This window comes from Podarcis pityusensis, assembly GCF_964106645.2.
Source record: "Podarcis pityusensis genome assembly, chromosome: 2".
In the NCBI taxonomy this organism is placed as follows: Eukaryota; Metazoa; Chordata; class Lepidosauria; order Squamata; family Lacertidae; genus Podarcis; species Podarcis pityusensis.
Window position 1 is genome coordinate 73492103 of NC_138029.1, and position 27549 is coordinate 73519651.

The 27549-nt window shown below is 41.5% G+C and overlaps 1 protein-coding gene across 4 annotated transcripts in view; it reads right to left on the minus strand.

Moving 5' to 3' along the window:
• Positions 1-27549, minus strand: part of CACNA2D2 (calcium voltage-gated channel auxiliary subunit alpha2delta 2) — a 529531-nt gene that overhangs the window by 284362 nt on the left and 217620 nt on the right. The gene's annotated exons all lie outside the window — the stretch shown is intronic.

Here is a 27549-nt window from a genome sequence, read left to right on the forward strand (position 1 = left end):
CTGAGATTTTCTTTGTTTTATATCAAGAAAATGACACCAACATAAAGGGAAAAGAATGAAATGTGAGATGGGGGCAACAGGGAAGGAGGGAGGTAGCAAAAAAGGTGATGGGGAGGTTAATGTCCACAGCTTTGCTTTGTTTCCCTTAAGTTTCACTTTACTGAACTTGGTTCAGGAAAGCAACACAGCTTGGTGCTCCAGGGTCCTGGAGGTGAGGGTTTTTTATTTTTATTTTACATCGGCTGAATTGATTAATCAAAAGGGAAATGTTCCCTTGCAACTATAACTGATGAACTGCCTTGATTAATCAGTAAAAGCTTATGAATGTACAATGCAGCCATTTTTGGAATACTATGTACAATTCCGTCTGATGCTTATACAACACGATATCATAGCACTATAAAGAATACAGAAAAGAGAAAAAAGAGGACCACAGAGTTGAGAACAGTCATCTGCAGCAAGCAGCCCCATTTTCCTGTGGTCATCAGCTGTGAGAGGGACTTCTTGTAGCCAAGGCTCATAAAATGAGGCTTCTTTCTCCCCTCCACAAGTGCCCTAAATTCACCATGCCCTTAACAGGCCAACTTGGACAGATGGGTGAGACAAACAACCTATCATAATGATGCCATGCAGTTGACAGGTGGCTTGTCTCACCCATATGTCCAAGTCTGTCCATGGGGTTCCAGAGGCGAAAAGGGTCCCTGCCCTTGTTCTAGACTCGAGCTCCAGTGGCATGGAATGTCATTCACCAGGTAAGACCAATGTGCCAGCTGAGTTCCTTCCTGAAAAGAAATAGCCTAGCTACTGTTAAACATCATGATTAGACTACTGTGATGTGTTGTATATGGGACTGCCTCTGACTGTCCAGAAATGCCAGTTAGTTCAAAATACAGCTACTACATTGCTAACTGGGACTGGTCATTGAGAACATAGCTTACCAGTGCTTAAAATAACTTCCTTCCGGTTTCTGAGCACAATTCAGAGTGCCCTGCTTGCCTTTAAAGCCCTACATGCCTTGATACCTGCATACAGGTGTTTTTCTACATCAGCCTCAGCCTCTACTATTGCACAGAGATGCTCTTCACAGTGCTTCCACCAGCTCTCTCACTGGATAGAAATCTTTCTTTCTTTGGTTGTGATGTCTCACTTGTGGAACTATAACCCTAAGGAAACTGGGCTGGCACTCACACATTGTATTTTAGGTGCCAAATAAGTTTTCCAAAATGTCTTTTACTCACTGATGTATTTTCCTTTTGCTGCTGTGGTTGTTCTGCCTTCTGCACTGACTACTATTGTCTTTTACTGAGTTTTACTAGTTATTGTAAACTGCCCTGGAACAGCTGTATAGAAATCCTAGAAATAAATGAATGCATGTGTGAATGAATGAATGAATGAATGAATGAATAACATTGGATAAATCTTCCGCTGATTCTTATTTTTTCCTTCTAGTTAAAGCCTGCTGTTAAAAACAAGTTGCTGCAACTCAGCTTTGAAGAGCTCCATGCTCATCAGCAGAAATAGCTGGTATCAGCAAAAGTTTTTGGACGGGGCAGCTGGGATTTAAGCCACTATTTTAAGTGATGGTTCTGAATGAGTCATAAAAAGGATTTCTTCACTAATAGAGTTCAGTTTTATTTCTCTAAGGAGGAGAATCACAGACACTGGGAAAGCAATGCAGAACAACTCACAAGGCAAATAGATTGGCACCAGCCAACTCAGCTTTCCAGTGAAGGTTAAGGTGTAGAGCCATGCTGGAAAAAACATTGTTACTTGATTTTCAACATGAAGTTTGCCTGTTAAGAAGAATGGGGAAGGCCCATTAGAAAGCCCCCTACAATCCCCATTTCCATTCAGCCACATATTTTTCACATTCATTGGCAACTGTGGTTTTCTAGATTTGTTACCGCTACAACCCTCACCCCACACAATTTAAAGGTTTTCTTCACTGTGTGATCCCAGGCAAATAGTGATCATGCAACAACCAAGCAGCTCCATACAGACAACTAGAATCAACCATGTAATGGTGTCTTTGAGGGCAAATGAAAATCTCCCATTGTCCTCACTCTTAAAGGATGGGGCAGGAATAGAGGTGTCGATATCCTTCAGGCAATCAAACTGGTGCTCTTTGAGTTTCCATGCTGACGTGGCTGTTTCATTGCCAGCACTGCACTACATGTCTTTCCCTTTTTGTCTTTAACTTTAACTGGGAGGCAGGGGTGGTGGGCTTCCCTTCAAGATCATTGAAATATGGCACTGGACAGGCATCTTAGTTACATGAGGTTAGCATGGGAGCACTGAGCTATCTCCTCTGGCTATTAGCCAGTCAAGATTTGCACACAGCACTGTAGAATCTTATATTGTTATTTTTAAGGCAGTGGCAACTGACAGGACAGGCTAGTGCCATGCTACACTGGATATGAGTTGCCAAAAGGTCTGAGGTGCGCCTCTGGTGGCGTGGAAGCATCTCCTGTGACCCATCTCATGCTGCAGGCTGAAAGGAGGACTGATTCCTTCCGCTGGCCCTGAAGACGTTGTAGCCTCCTCCTTCCATCTCTGCCCTTAGAACAGATACTTATATTTGGAGTATGGCCTCTGTAAGAGCCTCTGAGCAGCCCTCCCCCCTCTGGTTAGTTTCAGCTCTTCCCCAGTCTTTCTTCCTGAGCTTCCTCTCCTCAATCCAACCCATTGTTGCCTGCCAAGACTCCCCACTCATTAGTCTTCAATCTGTCCCCAGATCACTCAGTGCTCTCCAGCTTCCTCACACCTCTTTCCTGCCTATCCCCAGTCTGCAGGACTCCATCTCTTCTTTCCTCCATTCTTCTCTGCCTCCATTTTCAAGCACGGCCATCTCTGTCCACATTTATCTGACCCGCTGGAGAGGCCTTTTGCTGAGGCAGCCACACATCCCCTGACTCACCAGGCAACAACTGCAGCTTTGGCTTGTTTCCAGGCCACCAGCATCGGTCATGATAGTGACCACAATAATCTGCTGCCCACCTGCACCTGGCGACAGGCATCAGGGGAGGCTCCTCCAGCTCTCAGGAAGGCTGATGGAGTGGCACACTGTTACATGTGACTAGTTGGGGCAAAATGCAAATGGGAAGAGGCACCTGGATGCAGATGTCACCCCTTCACTCTGCATTACTTTGAACACTTTGGATGTATGCCCTCCACCCCAAACCCAAAGAGTAAACTATGCATTACAGGTTTAAGGAGATGAAGTGCAGGTTCAGCAGCTTTGGCAACAGCAATATCTCCATTTTTCCTCCCATCTTGCAAACACTTGAACTCTATTGTCAAGGGGTGTGGAAAAATAACTAGAAAGGAGTTTTGCAAAAAGGAGTTTGCAAAATACCTCACCCATTTGAGCTGAGCTCTGTGTCAGTGTTAAGAGACAGACAGTATCTAGTGAAACTGCCTGTGATCCATTCCAGTGTTGGTTATCCTTCCAGGTAACAGTTCCTTACTACTCAAAAATAATATAATTAAAAGGCACAGCTTCTGTGGTTTTCTCAAAGGAAAAATAGAGAAATGGACCCAATCGTTATGTTCATTCTCTCTTTGACACAAAATCTTACAGATTTCCAGTCAGGACCTCAATCAGTGCTAATTTTCACATACTAATGCCAACCTACTTGCCCTGTATGATGACCTGTGTCAGAAGAGAGATGGGGGAATATGACCCTATTGCTCCCTCAGCACCTGTTGATACCATAGACATGGCATCTTTCTGGTTGACTAGCTGAGTTGGGGATACCACATAACAGTGGTTCTGCTCCAACTTGGATACCCAGCTCCACAAGGTGGTGCTTGGAGAATATTGCTTGGCCCTGTAGGTTCTGTGCTATGGGGGCCTCTGGGAACTGGTCTTGTCTGTCATGCTTTTTAATATTTATGTTAAACCCTGGAAGGTGTCATATGGTGTGTTACCATCAGTATGCTGATGACATTATTTCTCATTTTCATTTTCATCATTTTCATGCAGGTGAGATGGTGGATGTGCTGAACTGGTGCCTGGTCAAGATGATGAACTGGATGAGGGCCAGTGAACTGAAGCTTAATCCAGACAAGACTGAGATGGTGTTAGTGGGCAATTCTCCCGAGTGGCTGAGTTATTCATGGCTGGAGAATCTGCAGCCCTCCAGACATTGTTAGACTCCAACTCCCACAAGCTGCAAGCTGCATAACCAATGGTCATGTATGATGGAGTTGTATTCTAACATCATCTGGAGGGGCACAATTTTAGCCACTTCTGGTTTAACTGGAAGGAAGAATTGCATGCTGTCCCCCAAGAGCTGCTCAACCACTTCCATTTAGTTATTTTCTCAGGGCACTGAAGCCACTCATTTCTATAGTATTTTTTTCTGGTGAGAGACCAGCCTCTTAATAAACAGTAAGCACTTATCCCACAGGGGTTGATAGCCTAGTCATGTGCAAATACCATCGTTCCTTCCAACCCCAGAGATATTTGGTACTTCCTTCTGACCCTGTTTTTCAAGGCCAAATGTATTCCTCCTACTACCATAGTTTTCTTTCACCTTCCAAGACATTATTTTTACACTTCTGTTAAAATACAACACTAAGAGAGGCTTCTTGACTATATTAACATTAGGAATCTAATCAGCAATCAGGCAGCTCATAATTTTCTGATTAGCTCTGATTATCCTCAATCTTTGGAAAAGGAGAAAAAAAAAGTGAGTAAGAACAGAGAAAGAAAGAAAGACATACACCCAGAAAGCTTGTCCTTTTTACAATTTTAATCCCCTCAGAAACTCAAGAAGACAAAATGTCACAGTCACCTATTAAACCAATGTGGCTGAATAACAGGGGTGAATCAGCTCTTTGTGTTCCTCGAATATAGAGACAAACAGGGGGTGATTAGGGTCATGATATCATGTTCCTAAGTGGAATTGCACCACTGACAAGTTGTGTCAAGGTGTACCAGGTGTCTCCAACCATTTAATAATCTCTGTTGCCTCAGTTTTCCCCAAAAGATAAATGTGCAACCTTTCCCTCCCCTTTTCTGAGAAACAAACAAATGGGAAATAGGGAACTAGTCCAGAGCTCGAGAGGGAGGGCATGTAAAGGGTGGGCAAGAGGGTGGAGAGGTGGGATTATCTTTCATTCTCATGGCCAGTCTAGCTTTTCATTACAGTGAATTATTTCCCAAATTCACTCCAATCCCAGTGATATGTGGGACTGATGTTAAAGTAAACAAAGTTGTTTTACATCAAGTTTGATTGTGAAAGCAGCGTGAAAGCAGTGGAGTTGAGACTATGGGAGTGTCCTGCTTCTTTCTCAGTCAGTCTTTTTCTCACGATGCAATTAAAAACCTCTCACTTTTGTCTTTATGGAGGATACTTCCAGGATGGGAGATTTTTTCAGGTTTCTTTTAGTTTTTAAATTTTAATTTATATACTGCTCTTCATCCGAAGATCTCACAAGATAATGTTATTCAACACGATAGCCCCTTGACCTATTCGTATGAATTTTGGTAGGTTTTATAGCCAGGGGCACCTCCTTCATGCCTCAAGGTTTCAAAATCACTGCCCACTTCCACCCTGCCCAACAACATCAAGAGAACATAGGAGAGAGAACATAATCTCTATTTCCCAACCTGTAAATAGTAAAGTTTGTCCTTGCAGGAGAACTGGTGTGTCTATCTTTCTGAAGTTTGGCAGGTGTCACCCCCCCCCAACGGAAATCACCATTGAAGTTTGCATCCAATTGTGGAATAAAATAAAAAGTCAGCATTTTCCTTTTTAGCTTTTTAAAACATTCCTTCCAAGAAAATACCTAGATAGATCTGCCTGGTATTTGGTATGCTAACCCACTCTAGATGATGGGAGGTCATTTGTCTGCAAATTTCAGCCACTTATGTGAAAAGGACTTGTGACCATTCTTTAGATTCCCCATTATAGTACATAGGGGAAAACAGAGCTTCAGATTCAACAGATTAGATTTGGACCCACATAATGAATCAAAACAGAATGCCATGTAGTGGATCCAAAACAGATCAGGCTGCTTCCAAATGGTACAGATACAAGGCAGATCCTGTGGTTGCTGCACAAACCTATTGAATCACCCAGATGTGATATGGTCCTACTGTTTGCTAAATGGAGTGTTAACATTAAAATTCTTCCCCAATATGTAAACTTTAGTTTGAGATTATGCATCTTCTTTGTACCTCGGTCCTGTAATTTCTTCTGGGTCTTTGAAAAATAACTACTTAGTTCCTTATCATGGGGATTTGATAACTACTCAGCAGATACTTCCACCATCTACCTAGTCAAATATCTTGTTTCCAGTCAATTTAGATCACACTGTTGGTTCATCTCTGTCTATAAATTTCCTCTGGCTCTAATGGCTAATATGGTAGCTGATGTTCCAGAGAAAGGATTGGAAAATAATAAAACCATTATAATGACAATATACCTAACCAACACTGCAAAGCCGTACATAGCAGATTCATTTCCAACTGAAGCAAGTGATGCTTTTGCATTGAAGCATGAGATTTGATTATTCATATCTAGACACGGTCTGCATAAGTACAGGCATTGTTAATGGTCATCACATTATGCAGATGGCTTTCAAAAGTCAACCTGAGGGCAGCTGATTTTATACTCTCCTCTGGCAAACACTTCCACAGGTGGATATGCTGAGAGTATCAGATGAGTAAAATATCAGTACCACTGATGTTGCCAGATAACTGAATATGGCTTTTAACTTCTGAAAGTCTCTATGTTCTTACAAAAGTAGCACTGATATATCCTGCTGTGCCCCTCACATTTTTACAGCTTATCTTTACTGAGTGTTAAGCATGATTAAAACATCACTTTAGCCTACTTGGATAAATTGCTGCTCCTTTAAGGTTATTATAAACTGCACCCCTAGCCAACCAGGCACCCAGTTCCAGGGATAAATTGCTGCTAGACATAAATTAACTTGGTCACAGAGCAAGAATAATTTGTACTAGCAGACCAGCCATTTCCATCCTTGAGGGCACCAGGTTGGGGAACACTGTAGTAGAATGTCTAAATGTCCATGTATAGACATTGGCATTTTCTAACTTTTCCTTCCATTCCTTGAGGACCAGATGACAGATTCTTATGCGGAGCAGGCTAGAAACACCAACAGCTGTTGAGACTAGGGGAAGGTTTGGACAAAGCAATAACACTCTTGTTGTTGTTCTTATGTTCATGAGCCTTGGGCTCATGAACTTCCCATCCCTTTCATACTCAGGCATGGCTTGAGGAAGAGAGTGGAAGCTTTGGATTTCATTTTCAGTTAGCCATAGTCAAGCATTACACTATATTTAATCATTATATGTTTTATCAAAACAGGTCCATCTGCATAAACTATGGCTTGAAACTAGCTTGTTTTAGTAAACCGTAGCCATCCAGACTGGCTGGGGGTGGGGGTGGCCAGACGGGTGGGGTATAAATATTATTATTATTATTAACCATAGTTTATCCAGGTTCATGGTAGGATAAAAATGGAAGCAAAAACTTCTTATCGCCTTTTCATGACCACATCAGAGAAGAGTGGCTGGGAAGCATGCAAACCCAAGGCCATACTTTATCCATAGTGACAAGCCAAAGAAGCAATAATGGCTAAACACTTTATAATACTAATACTAAAATACTAATACAACAACTAATAATAGGAGAACAGCCATTCTAGCTACTTACAGAGGCTAATGTAATCAGGGCTGCACAACTCCTTATGCACTTCGTCTCAAGACTTTTAGAAACTGCAGACACTGGGCTTTGATGTCATGTCTTGCATTTTCTTCCCTCTCTCTATTTTTTTCTAGCATATAATCTGAGGAATGGTTCTGGAGAACTCCAAAGCTTGCTCATGACTGCGACATTTTGCTTGGTCCTAAGCAAGGCACTACCATGCCATGGCTCTTCAATATTTACTGAAATCCTTTTTAAATGCCAGCTTCCAAACAGTGTATTTTGAAATATAATTTATCCATGGAACAAGGCAAAAATGTGTTGTGGAGTTAGGTCGTTGAGGTTCTATAGCTCAAGAATATTTTTTTCCAGCTGTATGCCAATAACTATGGGAGCCAGTATTATTTGAAAAATGTAGGATTGGAATGCAACCTCTATTTGAAGCAGAGAAGGCAGGGATCCTAGTCTACTTATGGATTTTGAATTTTAGAATAAGATTTCTCATATGTATGCATTTCCAGGTATTATTCAGTAAGAAACGCCTTGGGTCTGGATTAATCCGCTTCCATTATACCAGCTACCATTTCGGCAAAATTTAAGCTCCCTTGATGAACACTGAGGAAGGGATTGTGTGTGTGTGTGTGGATGGAGTCAAGCATGAGAAGAAAACACCAGACTGGTTAGAAGTTGGATTATCCTCATACATCCAATAATGACCGATTCATTTCAACCTGGCTACATTAATTCCAGTGTAAAATTGCTCCCAGCTGGAAATTGGAATTTGGCATGAGTCAAATGTATGATTAGTGGATGGACTCTTTTGTTTATTTTCAATGAGGCATGAACTTTGTTGTTGTTGTTGCACTCATCACAAGTGCCACATTCCAAAGCCTACACAAACAAAACCACATGCAAGGCTCCTATAATTAAAGTACCTGAATTTATGCATTAAAAGCTAGCCGAGTTCACAGAGATAGTGGCCTTTTACCCCCTCCCCTCCTCAGTACTGGGAAATCTCCTGGTTGCACTTCAAACCCTGTAATCACATCCATGGAGCCTCTTTTGTGAAGCAGCATTGGGGATGTAATTAGTTTGAGGTGACCTCTGGAAGAAAAAAAGTTCAAGTTTAAAAAGAAAATATATCTGGTTAATGCTATGCAAATTGTCAGAGAGGCAATCAGGCTGACTTTTTAAAAGCTAGCCCCCATCACAAGCACTCGCAATATGGGCATATTGTCTTTCTCAATTTGCATCTAATTACCCACAATCCTCTACTCTTTGAATGTAACCTTTTGGGGAGCACACTACAGCAGAGTGGGGGCTTGGACTAATATGGTTACAGGAGCTGACATGAATTTAACATAGTGAAACCCTTGAAAAGGCCTATTTTCAGATCTCCTTGGTCCATGGAGGTGGCTGAGATATGCCTGGAGACTTAACTCTAGAGCACAACTATGAAGTAGATGTATTTCCCCCCCTTTTTTTATCCATTGAGTTTTCAAACTTTTTTGGCTCCACTGATGCCAAATGCAAAATCAGACCTACGTCATGTTGGAGCCTATACTGTGATTTCTACAACAGGCCTACAAGTTTCTATGTGCATATCACAGCTGCCAGTGCCTGTGATGCTCCTTCCCAATCATTTTCCATCTAGTCCTGCAGTGGAGTTCTTTATTTTATGGTTTTAAGCTACTGCTGCATGGTAGGTCAATATCCTTGCATTAAAACAACCACCTTCCTGAAGGAGGCTCCAGCCCTAATGACCTGTGATGCTGGCTACAGCCAAGGTTTAGTTTTTCTCTTTAGCCTCACAACTAGGATGCTCTGACTTGGGATAATTGGCATCATAAGACCCAATACAGCTTCCTGAAGGAATAAAATAGGCCATTTCTGTCCAAAGCGTGGCATGCAACAATTCCATGCTAATTTGTATACATAATGCATTTTATTGGCAGTGCACAGGAAAGATTTATCTACTTCTAGGTTGGGAGCATGATATGAAGCATAGTGTCACAGATCTGATGTACTGATGTATCAGACCTGTGGATTTAGGCTAATACGGACTCAGGCTGCATCATAATTGGGCAGCAATCCACGACACCTGGGGAAAAGACTCACTGAGCCCAGTTACTTACTTCAGAGTGAGCATTCAATTACCGGTATCTAGCTGTTCTGTTTATGAAGTGTTTAACTTAGCCACACAGAAAGTAGCTGACACACATTATTTTCATAATCCTTCCAATTTATGCTAGTACAGTCGTACCTTGGTTTTTGAACAGAATCTGTTCCTGAAGTCCGTTTGACTTCTGAAAATGTTCGAAAACCAAGACGCAACTTCTGATTGGCTTCCTGCACTCAATCGGAAGCCGCGGAAGCTGCACCAGATGTTTGGCTTTCCAAAAAAGTTCGCAAACTGGAACACTCACTTCTGGGTTTGCAGCGTTCAGGAGCCAAAACGTTTGACTCACAAGGTGTTCAAATATCAAGGTACGACTGTATTAGCACCCCCATATTATAAATATGGTGGCGCTGTGGTCTAAACCACAGAGCCTAGGGCTTGCTGATCAGAAGGTTGGCGGTTCGAGTCCCCGCGACGGAGTGAGCTCCAATTGTTCGGTTCTAGCTCCTGCCCACATAGCAGTTCGAAAGCACGTCAAAGTGCAAGTAGAGAAATAGGTACCGCTCTGGCAGGAAGGTAAATGGCGTTTCCATGAGCTGCTCTGGTTCACCCGAAGCAGCTTAGTCATGCTGGCCACAGAACCCGGAAGCTGACTGCGGACAAATGCCTGCTCCCTCAGCCTATAGAGCGAAATGAGTGCCACAACCCCAGAGTCGTCCACAACTGGACCTAATGGTCAGGGGTACCTTTACCTTTATCCATTGTAAATATGGAACTGAGAATGAGGGGAGATGATGTAGCTTAGACAACATACTGAGTGTTGTTCAGAGCTTCACAACTCACAAATCATGCTCTTAACCTCAAGCTCTATTTGCAACTGGTTACAAACCAGATGTGTTTTGGGATGTTAGCAGAAGTGTCAGCTGACAGCACAAGCCATTTCCTACATCCAGTATCCCTGCCCTGCCAATGAGGTTTATAACAAGATTAAAAGGCCCTAGTTACTGGAATTGTTAGAATCTCCCAACTCTTTTTTTTAAGTCTGTCTCAAGATATGCAGGGTTTTTTAACAGGTTGTTGTTGTTTATTAATTAATTAGATTTCTATACCACTTTTCACCCAAATATTACAGGAAGTTTACAATATAAAAGCACAAAAATACATACCATAAAAACAAACCAAAACAATAACTCCCCACCCCCCACAGTTTAAAAGGCCATAGATGGTTTAAGTAGCCAAAGGCCTGACAGAAGAGGAATGTTTTTGCCTAGAGCCTAAAGATCTGCGATGAAGGTGCCAGATGAGCCTCCCTGGGGACAGTATTCCACAAGTGGGGAGCCACCACAGAAAAGGCCAGTTCTCATGTTGCTGCCCTCCTGACCCCTCATGGAGGAGGCACATGAAGGAGTGCTTTGGATGATGATTGCAGGGTTCAAGCTGGTTCATAAATATCTCGAGACAGATGCAACCTTTTAAAAACCATATGAAATAGTGAGAAAATTTCCCCACCAGTCCTCATGAATTCCCAACCATTGAAGTACCCCTTTTAGTTCACTCCGTTTCTTTCTTCATGAGACATGGTCGCCTTTGCTCCTCTGCCTCATCCTGTGTACCTTCTCAGTAAGCTCTCAGAAAGCGGAGGTAAGCAAACTGGCTATACTTCGATTCTTTTATACAAGGGGAGGCCATTCTGTTCCATCAGCCATTAAGGTATTTAATGCAAAATCTGTCTCTCAACTCCTCTACACTTCAAACGTCTGGTTCAATGGTTCATTCTCCAGGTTCGATGGCTTCCAGGCAAAGTTTCTCCGGTCCCTCCTACAAGTTCCAAATTCTGTTCCAAATGCAATACAATTTTAGAAACAGATGAAAGTCCTCTATCAACTAAAGCATGGTGGACTGCCCTGAGATACTGGCTCAAGATCTCAGTCTTTGGCCTAGGGAAGGGGTTACAATGAGAAGTTTACCAGCTCATGGATGAAAATCATGGTTAGAAAAGCCACTTTGATTGGTATGCCACCTTCTCTCCTGTACCATCTGAGCTATGATACCACCCTTGAATCTCTGAGGCAAAGGCTCTGGGACATATCACACAGTGATATTCGATCTCAATCTCATGTTATCTGTGGCCCATTAGCAGTAGGAATTCACTATGGGTTCGATTTTCAGATACCTGCATATCTTAGAAATTTTTCTGTACCAACATATCGGCTCTTTTTACCAAAGCCAGATTAAATGTATTCCCATCAGAAGTGCTAAATGGCAGACTGAGAGGCATCCCTTATCAAAATAGGATCTGTGTATGCTCTCAGGACGTCGACTGTATGAGGCATATTTTATTGCATTGCAGACAATATGATCAAGCTAGGGAACTATTGATTAAACCACTATTGGCAAATCGGCTGGGTCAATCTGAAGCCTACTATACCAGATATCTTCTGGACGACAAGTCCAATGATATCACAGTGGCTGTGGCAAAGTTTCTTTCAGTAGTCATACAAATCAAAGATCAACATACCCATGACTAAACAAATAACGCTTCGGTCTCCCTTCCCTGGGGGGGGGGGTTGTCTGTATGAATCTGTATTTTATTCTGAAACCATGTTATGGGTCGTTGGACTGCAATAAAGATTATTATTATTATTATTATTATTATTATTATTATTATTATTATAATATCAGTAAGCTCAAATTGCCCCTCCAAACGGAATTGTTCAGAGCACCACAAGAGCAGAGGGTGGGGTGCCTCAGGGTTCCGTCCTCTCCCCCATGCTTTTTTATATCTATATGAAGCCACTGGGAGAGATCATCAGGGGGTTTGGGCTGGGTGTTCATCAGTATGCAGATGACACCCAGCTCTACCTCTCTTTTAAATCAGAACCAGTGAAGGCAGTGAAGGTCCTGTGTGAGTGCCTGAAGGCTGTTGGAGGATGGATGGCGGCTAACAGATTGAGGTTGAATCCTGACAAGACAGAAGTACTGTTTTGGGGGGACAGGGGGCAGGTAGGTGTGGGGGCCTCCCTGGTCCTGAATGGGGTGACTGTGCTCCTTTAATGCTGTATTGTTTCTAACACTTGATTGGAAGCTGCCCAGAGTGGCTGGGGAAACTCAGCCAGATGGGCGGGGTATAAATAATAAATAATAATAATAATTATTATTACTACTACTACTACTACTACTACTAAAACAAATGGCAAGAATGCTAATTGAAAACAATGGGACCTTATCCGAAGGCCCACTGGAGATAATGGAACAGCAAATACCAAATGACACGACAAAGCTCCACTGGAAATGAATGCAAGCTCAAAAGTTAAACATGATGAAAAATCGATGAGCTATTAACTGCCCACTTGAATAAATTTCTATCTTAGAATAGGAAGTGGGCAGAATCAATAAAATTGTCCTATACCCAGTCATTTCTATTGTTCCCAGTACTACAGGAATGGGGGAAGTAGGGTATGCCCCTTTCTCCCTCTCCCCATCCCTGGCTATACATTATGGAGTGGTCCATTATGTAATTTCCTATCCTGTTGCAAACTGATCTGCCCCCCTTAATAACCAGCCTTTAAGGCTAAGAGGGAGATATTACTGGAATGCAAAGAACTAATTGGAGTGCAAGCAGGCACCTCTGTGTACCCGTGTACCCTATCTCTATGTAAGAGGCAACGAGGTCCCAGTTTGAGATTAAATCTGTAGCAAAGCTGCTTGAGTGAGGTCTGTGCATGATGCCAAATGCTAAAAGAAATACAAAAAAGAAAACACTGCTGCAAAATGTTTTCAACTGACATTTTATTTTGCCCAGGATTCTTCAGCTGCTACTATTGCCAGCACCATACTGGCAGAGAAAGCTGAATTGAAAGCAGTAAATAATGCAGATAATAAAAATGGATTTAAAAATTAGGTCAAGCCATTCCTCTCCAGCAAGAATTAGAATCGCAGATTCAGAATAAAGTTATATCTAAAACTGACTAGTTTTTGCACAAAGGAAGCAGCCATTGGAAATAGAATCAGTTGTTATTATCAACACATAAGGCTTGATTTGAGACAGCCAACAATTTGTATTGGGCTGTTAAGAATGGGTAAAGAACGTGCCTGTTGCCATAAACAATGGCAAGAATACAAAGAAGCAAAAAAAAAAAAAAAAGTACAGAGAGAAGAGGACTGTTCCAGTAGCTAGGAGTGTAAGTGGGCAGATGTCAATGAGTTGTGGCACTGCAATGCTCTTGGAGCTCCAGGAGCCGGTTTGGCTCAACTACACAAGAGCCCAATACCTGACACTACCAGCTGTAGTTTCAAAGTCACCTATTGATAGCTGAATAAGAGTTGGAATACTATCATTAGGAATTTTACTATGTCATTTTAATGTTTTGAACCTTATGGAGAAACGGGATATAAACGCTTACGAACACACACACACACACACACACACACACACACACACAAGAGATTATAGTATCCAAATGAACTGCCAATTCCTGAAACACTAGATGCCAAAAGACATTCAAGAGTGATCCAAATCCAATTTAGGGCAACTGTGGAGGCATCATCCATACAAAGTCTACACTGCGAATCCATTTATTCCAGGAGTTTCATACCTAGCTACTTCTAACGTACTTGGCCAATTTTATTTGAGTTGGGCATCCATCCTGTTGTTGTTTTTTTCTCTGCCCACATTTTCTGTCTACCCCACATCTTTCCCACTTGCTCACTTCTGGTTCCCCCCAGTTGCAAAATCCAGATTAAAAGCAATTGAACAAATTTCCACTCTTTTATAATTTTTAAACTTCCTTTCAGAAGTTCTGGGGAGGTGGCAGGGTCTCTCTCTCTCTCTCTCCCCCCTTTTCACCCCCCCATTTTGTTCCTTACAAGATGCCTGTAAAGCATTTTTCTTTAGCATCTTGTTCAAGCAGCGTAGAAGTTGAGCGTTGCTAAGCACCTCCAATGGCCTGGAGCCAATAGGAAGATGCCACATCAGTCATCCAGGCTAGAGGTGCCAAGACTATAAAGAGATTTTTAATAGGCAACAAAACACCACTGTGATGAAGAAAACGTGATCATTTAAAAACCCTTCTGAGTAATGGGGCCACCTCCCTGCTGCTCAAATCAACCACTGCATTTGGTTATTATGATAACTAAATATGGCTGATTTTAACAGCTGGAAACACAGCGACAATATTTAAAAGAGTTTTTTTTAATATAAAAAAGTCAAGATTGTATTCAACAACAGTAATGGCCTATTTAAGATACATTGTTCTCTTTTTTGCTGTTATTTTCATGTCATGCTGATCGGGCTGTGAAGCCAGCGCTTGCCTGGAGATGGCAGGCACTTAACGCCAGTGCAAGAGGCCTTTTGGAAACTGCATGCATATAAGGACTTGGCAGTGACACACAGACATTATAACTTATTCTTTAGGCTCTCTCCTTTCTCCCTAGTTACATTTCCTTTCAAGAATTTGGCCATAGGCTAGAGGAAATCACAAATTGCTATGAAGTGTGCCAGGAGTTACAAAGAACTGCAACTCCAGAACTTATGACTAAAATAAGACTTGACCCAAATCCTCAGGAAGCTCGTTATCAAGGAAGCGTACTGGTTGAAATCAACAAAATCTAGCAGTACAAGCAGCATATTGTCATGATAGAAGATACCTACTGTTTATGATGGGAAACAAATAAAAACAGATGATAATACCTATTCCTAATGGAGGATGCTTTCTAACCTTTGGGTTGCTTTTTCGGATACTTTCTGCACAGATTCATGTTTATGAAACACCTGCACGCCAGCTGTGAATGGATTTGGCATGTTTCAGCTGATGCTGTTTTCAGAAAAATGTGCATAAGCAGAGGCCCAGTTCTTTCTCGATTGTTGCTCTATGTATTTCGTCAAGAAAAGCAGACATTACAAAATGTACATTATTTATAACCAACATGAGACACATATACTGTATTTGATATATTTCATGATAGTTGCATGAAAAACTTTTAATAAATGGTCTTAGGCAATGGCCCTAGTTTGCACAGTACACAAACCAATCCTGAACCTGCAGGCTCTCAAGGAGGAGCTCGCAACAGCATTGTTCCTTCATGGGTCCTTCTGGAGCTAAGGTAAGGTATGTTTTGGCTTAGCATAATCAACCCAGGTCTGTGGCTGAGTTCTCTGCAGACTAACCACGAGCTGTGTAACCAAGAACAAACCATGTGAAGCAGGCCTTTGAGGAAGGTAGTCTATGTATTACAAAAATATAACAACAGTCTGGACAACAAAAATGTTTAATTTACTAATTTTCTGGTTTTAAACAGGGATGTAATTTTAATACAGTGGTACCTCAGGTTACAGACGCTTCAGGTTACATACGCTTCAGGTTACAGACTCCACTAACCCAGAAATAGTACCTTGGGTTAAGAACTTTGCTTCGGGATGAGAGCAGAAATCGCATGGCGGCAGTGGGAAGCTCCATTAGCTAAAGTGGTGCTTCAGGTTAAGAACAGTTTCAGGTTAAGAACAGACCTTCAGAACGAATTAAGTACGTAACCAGAGGTACCACTGTATGTTGCAAAATCAGTGATCAACCTGGATCTAGTAGCTAGGAGCCATGAGGTTTTATTGCATAGTAATTCAGTTATCCCTAAGCCTAAATGTACTGGGCATAAGCTGCATAAATAGGCATAACATTTTCTTAGCAATTTCTCCCTTAGCACAGTGATAGCTCTAGCCTCCTTTGATAGCTGGATAACCAGAAAAATGTAGTGAAGGAGAGAAAGCTACTACCTTAGGATTCTGTATTTGTGCCTACTGATAGTGAACCATATCTTTGTATGTCCCATATAAGCTCTCAAAGCCACCACAACGCCCTTTCATGATATGATACAACTGGGAGGTTGGCCAGAAATACTGAATTGTCTTGCTAGGAGACATTTCATTCTGAGAATGTTCTCCTTGCTCTGAAGCTACTTAGGAGCAACTCAAGAGGTCATTAATAATGAGCTGACATAAATGCACTAGAGGCGGCACTTAAATGCTATGTTAACCATTTGAAGATTAACATTATGACACTTGCCGAACCTTGTTAGTGGATCTTTGAATAAAAAAAGCAGACTGAGTGATAAGTACTGCTACTGACAAGGAATTCATTTATACCTGTAATCAAAAGGACAAACTAGCAAGCAAGGGAATGACTCCAGAACTCCCATAATTACCTCTTCTTATTGGGACACAGATAGTTGTTGGGGCATGTGTTGTTACTCAGTCATGTAGCTAATCTGAAGCTCTTTACAAAGACCAGGTGCTCATCACTCTGCAAAGGTATCCCCAGGAGTCTTCTTTGCCTAGATTCAAGACTGCAGTGCAGTCAATATCCAGTGTGGAGTGCTACATGGAGATGATACCAGTGATGATTTAAATGTTCCTTAAATAAAGGGCTTTAAGATGGTACCATTTCTGAATAATGCCAAGGACAATATGCTGTGAAAAATCTGCTGAATAGATGATCTGAACTTGGGGAGTGGCAGGGCTCTCACCCAACAACACAGTTTTCTAAAGATTTATTCAAAAATCAACTGCTAGTTTGTTCCTCTTTCATCACAAGTTTTTCTGTGGAATGCTATTTCAGTATACTATGTTCTCAGATTAGACTTCAACAAAGAAATTCATGAAGAAGTGACCTCAGAGAAAGCCAAACTCTTACAACAAATGAAGATGTGACTCTACCAGTACTCATATCAAAGAGCAGACCACAAACTTTTCATTATACTAATATGGAGAGGGGAAAGACTGGAAATCAATCTTCTCTACTAATCCAGTCATTTATCAGTGAGATTACAAAGGAGAGCATAATTTCCCAAGCAACTTTTCTTTACCTTGATTAGAACTCAGTCAAAGGGGAGGTGCTTTTTGCAAGAATTATGGCAGTGGCAAAAGTTGTTAATGCCATCACAGTAATTTTTCAGATGCTGACCCATAACAGGTTGAATGGATTCACTAGAATGAGAGCAAGGTTGATCCTGGAAGTATTGCCTTCACTCTCAAGCAGCTTTGTAATACTGTCACTTAGGCAAATGCAACTAGCTATATTGTGTCATGGCATCATCATATTGCACATGTGATTTCTAAATTCTGTTCAACTGACCGGCTTGTTTTGGCTTTCCCAACAACTGCCTGGGAGATGTTCTCCCCTTCTTCTGGCCTCAGGAATTCAAATTTGGCTGCCTGTGATATTGGCCAATCACAGGCAGGTACTAGGAGGCTGCTGGGAAGGGTAGAGCCAACAGGAAAACTTGTCTTGGTTTCCATTTGGGCCTGCTCTCCCTGCATAAAAAGGGATCTATCTCCTAGCCTGGCACCACAATCAGCTTTTTGATCTCCCACTCACCTTCCTTAATTTTCTTGCATTATGTATGGTTAAGACTTTGCTATGGAAGTAGCAGTTGCCACATTTGGGGCCAGAAAGGAATTTTGCATCCAGACTAATAGGGTGGTCTGGAGGTTTTTGCCTCCCTCATAGTAACTGGCTTTGTCTGGCTTTGCCTTACACTTCCAGGAAAGTGGGGTGCCCTATTAAAGGGATCCTAGGGGAGATGTTTTTGCCATAAGCCCAGCTGGGGGCTGAGGGCCATAGCACTCCCCAAGGTGGTGATTCTGATGGGCTGCCCCTAATTGATGTATGTCATAGAGCAATCCTATCCCAGATTTGACACCCCCCCCCCGGACAGCAGTCAGCAGGCAGGCAGACTGAGTGAGTGAGAAACCACTCAGTGCCTGTGCCAAATTAATTTATATCTGTAATCAATAAAGTTTTGATCCAAGAGCATTGTCCTGTGTTTCTTTATACAGTTATGCAAGGCACCAGGCAGTGGGCTCACTGCCCCGAGCATGCAATACTGTATAACTTTTTATGTGTTTCGTTTTACTGTGTGTTCCATCTGCTTTTAGTTTTTCTATTGCTCTGCTTTGTTGCCTTTACTGTGTTTTTAAAATGTATTGAATATCCCCCCCCCCCAAACTGCTTTGGAAGGTCATTTGGTTGTATGCTTCTTTTCGGACAATCTAAGTAAATAGAGAAAATTGAGATGACTATTCCCAAAAAGCAGTAGCATTGTTAAAAAAAAGGGGGGTGGTTTGAAACAGCAGCATATTGGGAAGGTGGAGAGATTACAGTGAACAGAGACAGCACACAAAGAAAACAAGGAGGATATTTTGGGAAATACTTTGGCACTACAAAAGCCCTGTGTTTGCCTTGAAAAATGAAATGGATAAACATTTGTTGAGGCTCCCTAGGAAGGTTACCTCAATTTAAAAGAATGATTACTCTAGTCTGACTCTTTGTAATGCAAAGAGTTATTGATGTCCTCCTCTCAAAATATGGTGCGCTACAACTTTTCTTTTATTGGATGCTTATTGGTAAAAAGTGCTGAGCCTTAGGTGGGCTAGGTCAGTTTCTAAACTAGTTTATTTCTACTGATGCAAAAATCTATGAGTATAACAGCTCTACAAACTGCAGGAGATAAAATATAGGAGAGCAGAAGGCAAAAAGACAGGGATATAACAATGCAAAATTAAGATGGGGGGGGTGAGAGCTTATCAGACATACAGGGAAAAAATTGGCAAGGACAGAGATGAAGGAGGAGGAGGAGGGTCTTTTGTTCAGGCAGTGACCCAGGAGAAAAGTGTTATTTCAGTGCTTCATTCACGGGCACTGGTGGCCTTCACCTTGATGTCCATTTAATGTTGTCCTATTCAGCAAGTGTTCCTATGATCTGGTAATTATCTTTCACTTACAAAAGAGCATCTCTATGTTACAAACACTCCCCTCTCCAACTCTGCTATAGATCAATATCTCCTTAGAGCCTTGTGCTATTGTTTGGGTGAATGATATTGATTTCTCCAAGGAACAAGGGATGAAGTTAGGGGAGGGAGGAGGCTGATGCTGCAGCAGCTATGTCTGTGCCAGACTCTGGCTGACACATGTGCTATATAGTTGGGAAACAAATTGTGTTCCTTGGCATCTTGACTGCCAGTGTCACATACTGTACTTTTACCCTCAATGCAGAGTGAGAGGGAGGGGGAATTCAATCCTTGCCATTTGCAGGTCACATTATTTTCAAATAGTTCTGTTTGCTTATCCTTCTGTCGAACCAAGCTCACAAAGCATAGGTTTAAAATTCCATCAACTGCTCATGCAAAGTGTTTGGCCAAATTGTAGCTGACATTATATTACAGCAGTAAGTGCCTCAGAAAGGCATTGGGAAGGACATAAATAGTGACAGTAGAACATATGAACAAATGATTGTGAATAAGGTTTTCCCGAAGCACTCTGTCATTTCTGGTAGAGGCTTCTAGTCCTGGCCTCCTAAAAATAGGAAGAGCAACCAATAATAATGCTGGCAGGTGAATGCAGCGGAGGAGGGAGCATTCATCTACCAGGGAACCTGTCTGCTGTGGCCCCACACTTTTGCTTCATCAGTTCACCTGAATGAAGCCACTGTGTTATCAGAATAACAATGGCCTCAGTATGTGCTGCAAAAGCACACTGTAGCAAGCACTGAAGTGTGATGTTCAATGATATAATGCCTATGTAGGTGGTCTTTTCTAGGACAACCACTAAATATCACAGCCATCAATGTGGCACCTTACACCACCTTAAAATGATATATCTATTGCAGCAGTATGGAACCTCTGACAGGTGGACCTAATGTGGCCTGCAAGTAGATTTTGGTCAGTGGCTCCAATGGAGGCGAAACTGCCCTCCCCAGCTCTATCTATCTCTCTCTGTGTGTGGCTCAAACTTGGGACTGGAAGTTGGTGGGTAATGAGGTCGCTGCTCTATTTGCTCTGCCTATAGGAGAAACAACTGTGAGGAACACAGGCATTTAGGTAGCTATGGGTACATACAACTCAAACCTATTGATCTTTGTCTTGGAGATTTGAGAAGTTAAATTACAGAAAATACAAACAAAATGTGATCTGTAATCCAGACCTTTTCTTCCTACCTTCCTCTGAGAGGCAAGATGTAGCAAACAGGGTTGACCTTTGTTTCACCCTACTGAATAATCTGACCTGTGGCTTAGTATTGAGTCAATTTCAAAAGGCAAGTTCCTATAAATAAAGAACCAAGTCTTTTAAACTTTAAGATCTAAGGGGTTACCTAGCCTCTGGTCCCCAGTTTCCACCTGGATCCTGTCAGTCACTGTTTCTGAAGTCTAAGCTGTTCTTCTGCCAGGAAGATATACAGAGACTTTAAAATTTGACTCATATTGTTATGTACTGAGTTGCGACTCTGAGTATATTTCACATATGTTGGCTCTTCTGCAATGTGTAAGAAAGTACCTGCCTGTTATATCAGGTAGAGTATATTCCAATCCTAAATGTACAAGTTTTAGGTATATTATTCTGTTTATTGAATGGGTCACAATGTTAACCCTGTGTTTTACTTAATAAACATGCATTTTCTGGTTTAAATAATCCAATGTGCTCTGTTCAGAATGAATATGTCTCATTCCACATTACTACCTTGGGCTTCTCAGGAAAACTGCTGAACAGGTAAAGGTTGACCCTTCCGGGTGTGGGGTGGACACATACTGGGAACTGGCAGAGTGGTGTCTCAGTATCCCAGTCAGATTCAATAAGCAAATCTGCTACTAATTTGTTGGGATAGTTAAGTATAGGTTTAGTCCCAGTCATAAAGATCAGGCAACTCAAACTCCCTTTTACATGGGCTTACATAGTAGCCTCCTGGACGTACAGGTTAAATCAGAAAGATAAGGATACTCTGAAAGAACCCAGGATATATTCCAGATTCAAATTCTCACTTCTTCTAAACAGGTGTTGTTACACATTGAAAGAGAAGTAACCAGAAACAGGGGAAGTGCAAGAAAATAGTGTTGGTAGAGCATAAGTAGACATATCATACATATGGCAGCCAAAATAAAGAGCAGGCCCTCCATATCTAGACAGCATTGGGACATGAGGGAGTGGGAAGAGCCTGTACTCTTCCCAAGAAATGTCACAAACTCAAACAAGGTTACAGAGAGACTGGACACAGAAAGTAACTGTGGATCAGTAAAGAAACAGTATTTAAAGAATTCTGTATAGCATCTGAAAATGCTGAATCTTATATTCAACCTTTTTAATATGGTGAGGGGTGGTGAGGTGAGAAAGTGGAAAGAGCTCAAGAGAACATGTCAAACTACATTAAGAGAGTTTGAAATAACCTGTTCCTAGAAGCTTTCCTGAAAGACAGGAGTTTCTGCTGGAGTGCAGTTCCTTGGCACTTGTCGTCTTCTCAGAAACTTCAGTGAAAGGACCCAGATGGTGAATATCAGTGAACATTTTCCAAACAGTAAATAGTTATCATGTTACAGTATGTATGTAACCCCCTTTTTATCTGTACAGTGGTACCTCGGGTTCTGGAAGTCCGTTCTTAACCTGAAACTGTTCTTAACCTTAGGTAATAATAATAATAATAATAATAATAATAATAATAATAATAATATAATATATTTATACCCTGCCCATCTGGCTGGGTTTCCCCAGCCACTCTGGGCGGCTTCCAACAGAATATTAAAACACAAAACCTATTAAACATTAGCTAATGGGGCCTCCTGCTGCTGCCACTGCACGATTTCTGTTCCCATCCTGAAGCAAAGTTCTTAACCCGAGGAACTATTTCTGGGTTAGCAAAGTCTGTAACCTGAAGCATCTGTAACCTGAAGCGTCTGTAACCCGAGGTACCACTGTATTTGTACCTCCCCAGTAGATCTTCTGCAAGAAAGCTACTCCTGTACTGTTTCAAAATGAAAACAAGAAGTGAGGCTGGTTATCTGTAAATAGTGAAGAAAACTTTGCTACTTATTGGATGCAGATGTGTGTGGGAAATTCTCTTTACTACATGTGTGTGCGTATTGGTCCAGTACAGCCTACTTTGACTGATAGCAACCCTTTTAAGGGATCAGGAAGGGAGAAGTCAAGGATTATTGAACCTGAAACCTTCAACATGCAAAGTATGTGCTCTAAACTAATGTCCACCTGGCAGATCTTTACAGATGAGCAGTTAACTATAGTCAACCAAAAACTTAACTCTTGTGGCCTTAGAGTAAGGGTAGCTAACGTGGTGCCCTCCAGTTAAGATTAGACTCTAAATCTTATCAGCCCAGCCAGCATGGCCAATGGTCAGGAATGATGGGAGTCCAACAACATCCAGAAGGAACCACATTAGCTACCCCTGCCTTACAGGTTACTTACAGGGCCATTGTCCTGATCCACTAGGTTCTTCTTATGTTCTAATTGTGTGTCATCCATTTTCTATTTCAAGGAGGAATTACAATGAAAATATCTTCACATCATATATCTCTGACAGTTTAAAACAATTTCTCCATTAATTACTCTACTTCCTGCTTCCTTTGAGCCATATATATTTGTCACTGAGCACAGAAGTAAAATGCTAATTGGACAATATGAGTTTGGCTGAACTTTATGGGAAGAAAAGGGAGACAAAGTGTAATCCAGTGGGTAACTCTGACATATTCACAGGCATATACGTGTTCCTACTTTGTTGCCTTCGAAGGGTAAGGGAAATTTCCTTTCAAAGCCAATTAGTATAGAACAACACATGGTGAGAGTTCAAACTTATTTCTTTGGCATCTGGCTTTGGGCACTGTTGGAAACTCAGGGTAATTGAATAAACAGGGCATTAGCTTGTTCTGGTATTGACTTCTGAGTCTCTAAAATGAGATTTTGGATATGTGCTAATAGAACCTACTGTGTCTCTTCTCTTTATGAGACTGTAGTGCTGTCATAAATGACTCTGTTTGCCAGTGGCAGACACCCCTTCATTCCTACCAGCTGCCTGACTGCCACCAATAAAATCAGCACAATTCCCTTGCTGGTGTTCTGAAACTCTTTACCATTTTTGTCCATAAGATACTCTGGACATTGGTCTCCAAGTTCAGGAGTGCCAATGAAATACAGTGGTACCTCGGGTTACATACGCTTCAGGTTACATATGCTTCAGGTTACACACTCTGCTAAACCAGAAAGAGTGCTTCAGGTTAAGAACTTTGCTTCAGGATAAGAACAGAAATCGGGCTCCAGCGGCGCAGCAGCAGCAGCAGCAGCAGCAGCAGCAGGAGGAGGCCCCATTAGCTAAAGTGGTGCTTCAGGTTAAGTACAGTTTCAGGTTAAATACGGACCTCCGGAACGAATTAAGTACTTAACCTGAGGTACCACTGTATAAGGTTTGGATTTCCCCTACTCCTAGAGGCAAGGTATTTAAAGGTAGAATCCAAATGCTATTGCACATTTCTCAGTAATTTTCATCAGGGTAAAGAAATCCGCTACCATTTTCACTCTGCACCATTCGGCACAATTTTAAACAACACTGGTTAGGATTCTTGCTATCAAGACAGATATAATAGAGGTTTAAAAATTAGGCAATGAATAAAAATGAATATGCTTGCATTAAAATACATTAACATGATCCATAATTAGGGATAGCCTTCTTTATGATAAAAGTTTCAAAACTGATCATGACCTATGAGACAACAAAGAACTAACCAAGGTTCCTGTGCCTGCTGTCTGTATACATACAGGAGGATTCTTCACTGTCAAGCAGTGGGTCATGGAAAGGGAAGCTCTATTCTCTTGCTGTCAATCTTCACAGTCTGAACCTGCATGGGAAGCTCCTTGAATCTTACTTTGGGGAATAAAGAGATGATTTTAAAGAGATGATTTAGGCAGCTGGACAACACGACGCTCACCATCAGAGCTTTTTTTTAAAGGTCATGCCCCTATGGCAAACAACACTGAGAGTAAATTCCTCTCTTTCAAAGTCAGTGTAAGTGTATATTTTTATGAACACTTACAGGCAGCACATGAGGCTGACTTGTGCTTTATTTTCCTTTTTTTAAAAAAAGAGAGGTATTCAACATCACCATCTAGAGATAACTAAAGATAGAGATGGCAAGAATGCAGAGAGTTGTACTAAACAGCCCAATTTCTCCCTTTTTAGCTCTGTGGCTTTATATCATGAATTCTCGGGTGTCAGTTGATATAGTGTCAAACCCAAGGAAATAGAATTAAACTGTTGCCTTGGATAGGTCTGGGGATTTTATTTATTTATTTTTGGCCGTGCTTGAGAATGTTCCTCGGGTTTAATGCATTGCAACCTGTAAAACTCCAGTAGAAATACATTACTGGAGAAAAGATAGGTGGGGGTACTTGCAGGAGGAAAGTACTTGCATTGTTGTGTTTTATAGCTGAATTCTTATAGGCAGATGTTTTCAACAACTTTCTTTTTTATGGGATGTTTGATCATTGCTGACTTGTTTGCCATATACACCCAAACACAAGATGCAAGATGCAGAAACGCAACTCCCCCCCCCATTTCTCTTCTAACATGCAACAAACACCCCTTCCTCCCTTTAGATGTCTTGAATGTAGACTTTGCTGCACAGATATAGCACTTCTGCTGGATTTCTCTGAAACACACTGAACTAACTGAACTAACAAGAACCATGGAGTAGATAATTAGATTATGGGAGTTAGGAATATAGGAGCTGTAGTCCAACAACATCTGGAGGGCACCAGGTTGTGGAAGGCTGGTCTATACAGACTGGCATTAACTCTCCAGGGTACCAGCAAACACTCATTTCTACAGATGCCAGTGATGGAACCTAGAGTGGTGCAAAGCATGCCTTCTACCACTCAGCCACACCTCTTCATATCAGTTGCTGCCCTAGCCTGCACCAATGGGTCTTTGGGTGGTAATCAACAAAGTTTTAACTCAGACTAAAGCCACTGAATTTAATAAACCTGATCATTAATTTCAATGAGTCTACTGTGAGTAACACGTAGTTGAATACCATCCAGTTTTTCTACCATTGAAAACAAACAAACCCACAAGACAAGAACCAAGAACCATAGAATCGCAGAGTTGGATGGGACCCCGAGGGTCATCTAGTCCAACTCAGCAATGCAGGAATCTCAGCAAAAGCATCCATGACAGATGGCCATCCAACCTCTAATTAAAAACCTCCAAGGGAAGACAATCCACAACCTCCTGAGGGAGACCGTTCCACGGTTGAACAGAACTTACTGTTAGAAAGTTCTTCCTGATGTTTGGTTGGAATCTTATTTCTTGTAACTTAAAGTCATTAGTTTGGCTCCTACCTTCTTCATTTTTATGCACACTTCTCCTTAATATATGCATTTTTTTGTCAACACTAGTTGGAAAACAGCATTAAATTTTTGGGGAAAGTATCAGTTTCAAAGGATAGCTGTGTTTCAGTTCACATGTTGCTTTGGAGAGTGCAGTTTTGTTATTTTGTCTTTAAAAGCTTACTAAATTGAATTTCTCCTCCTTGCCTACTTATTACAAATCCCAGTTACACATCACATTTCAGCACAGGTCACAACTTCTAAATCAAGAGTTTAACATACCCCCCCATTACATTTTGATCAGCATCTGCCACTGTCAAATAATATAATTCAGATGACTAGAGATCTCTGATCCTGAAACTACAGAAGGATGTGAAATGGGATGGAACTGGAAGGCTGATAACAAAGGAAAAGAAGCTTCAACAGTTCCAGATATGTGTTCAGTAAGATTATGATTTTTTCATCAATTATTTGCTCTCATCATTGATTGAGCAAAGCATGGCACCAATGGGGTCATTTCAATGATTATGCACTACATTGAAGTCCCACAGAGGTCCATTTGTTAGGGACACTCCAAATATTAAGATGTGCATCACTGAAACTAAGGAACAATGATATACTTCTTTCAAAAAGTAGTTTCCAACTGTCAAGCACTTTTTTGTTAAATTTTTCAGAGGCAGAAATATTCCCAAGTTCCATATCTTATTCTGTTATCATACAAATGTCTGAAAAATACATGTAAGGAAGAGTAACATAAGAAGATGTTTCTAGATGTAGTACGACAACATCTGGGATTGCTGGGAGCAGGTCAGCATCAAAGTACCTCAAAGAAAAGCAGGACAAGATGAGGTACTCCAAGTTCCAACACAACTGTAGGTAGTTCTACAGTTACAAAGTCTGGGTTTGGGTTGGTTCAACCCTTCTCTCCCTTAACCACAATTTTCCCTTCTGGCTGAGTTACACCTCCCTCAGAATCCCCCTGCTATGCATTGCTATACTTGTTGCCATTGAATGCTCCTTTCTTTTTGGGCAGGCTTCCCAGTCCATATACTCCTGTAGAAACATTTGTTCATCCAGCCTCTGGCTCCTTTGCTGAGCTGAACTAGTAACAGCCTTGGCACTTCAACACCAGTCATACTACTTCCTAGGACATTCACTGTTGGCTGTGCCCAGTACTTTTTTCACAGTAAAAGCAATTATGCCATCTGTTGGAGCAGTATTTGGGGGTGTTGGAGGCAAGGCCTGCCCTGGCACATGGTCCCTTTCATTAGGTGGGCTAGGCTCAGTGACTGACCCAAAACCACCTGGCGAACTTCCAAGGCTGATCAGCGATATGAACCAGATCTCACCATGCAAATTCCAACATACCAACCACTACACCACCTTTTACCAGTTCCCTCTGGTAAGTGATATTAATAAAATTTCAGTTATGCTATCTACTGTTGCTTCATTGAATATATAAATAAGGATCAACACAGCTGCATGCATTTTGGGGCTTTCCTTGCAGGGCCTGACCATGGACTTTTCGGGATGTGTGCATGGTGGCTGTCATGCTGAGCTCCTGGACTTTAAAAATATTACTTCATCACTGGTCAAATCCC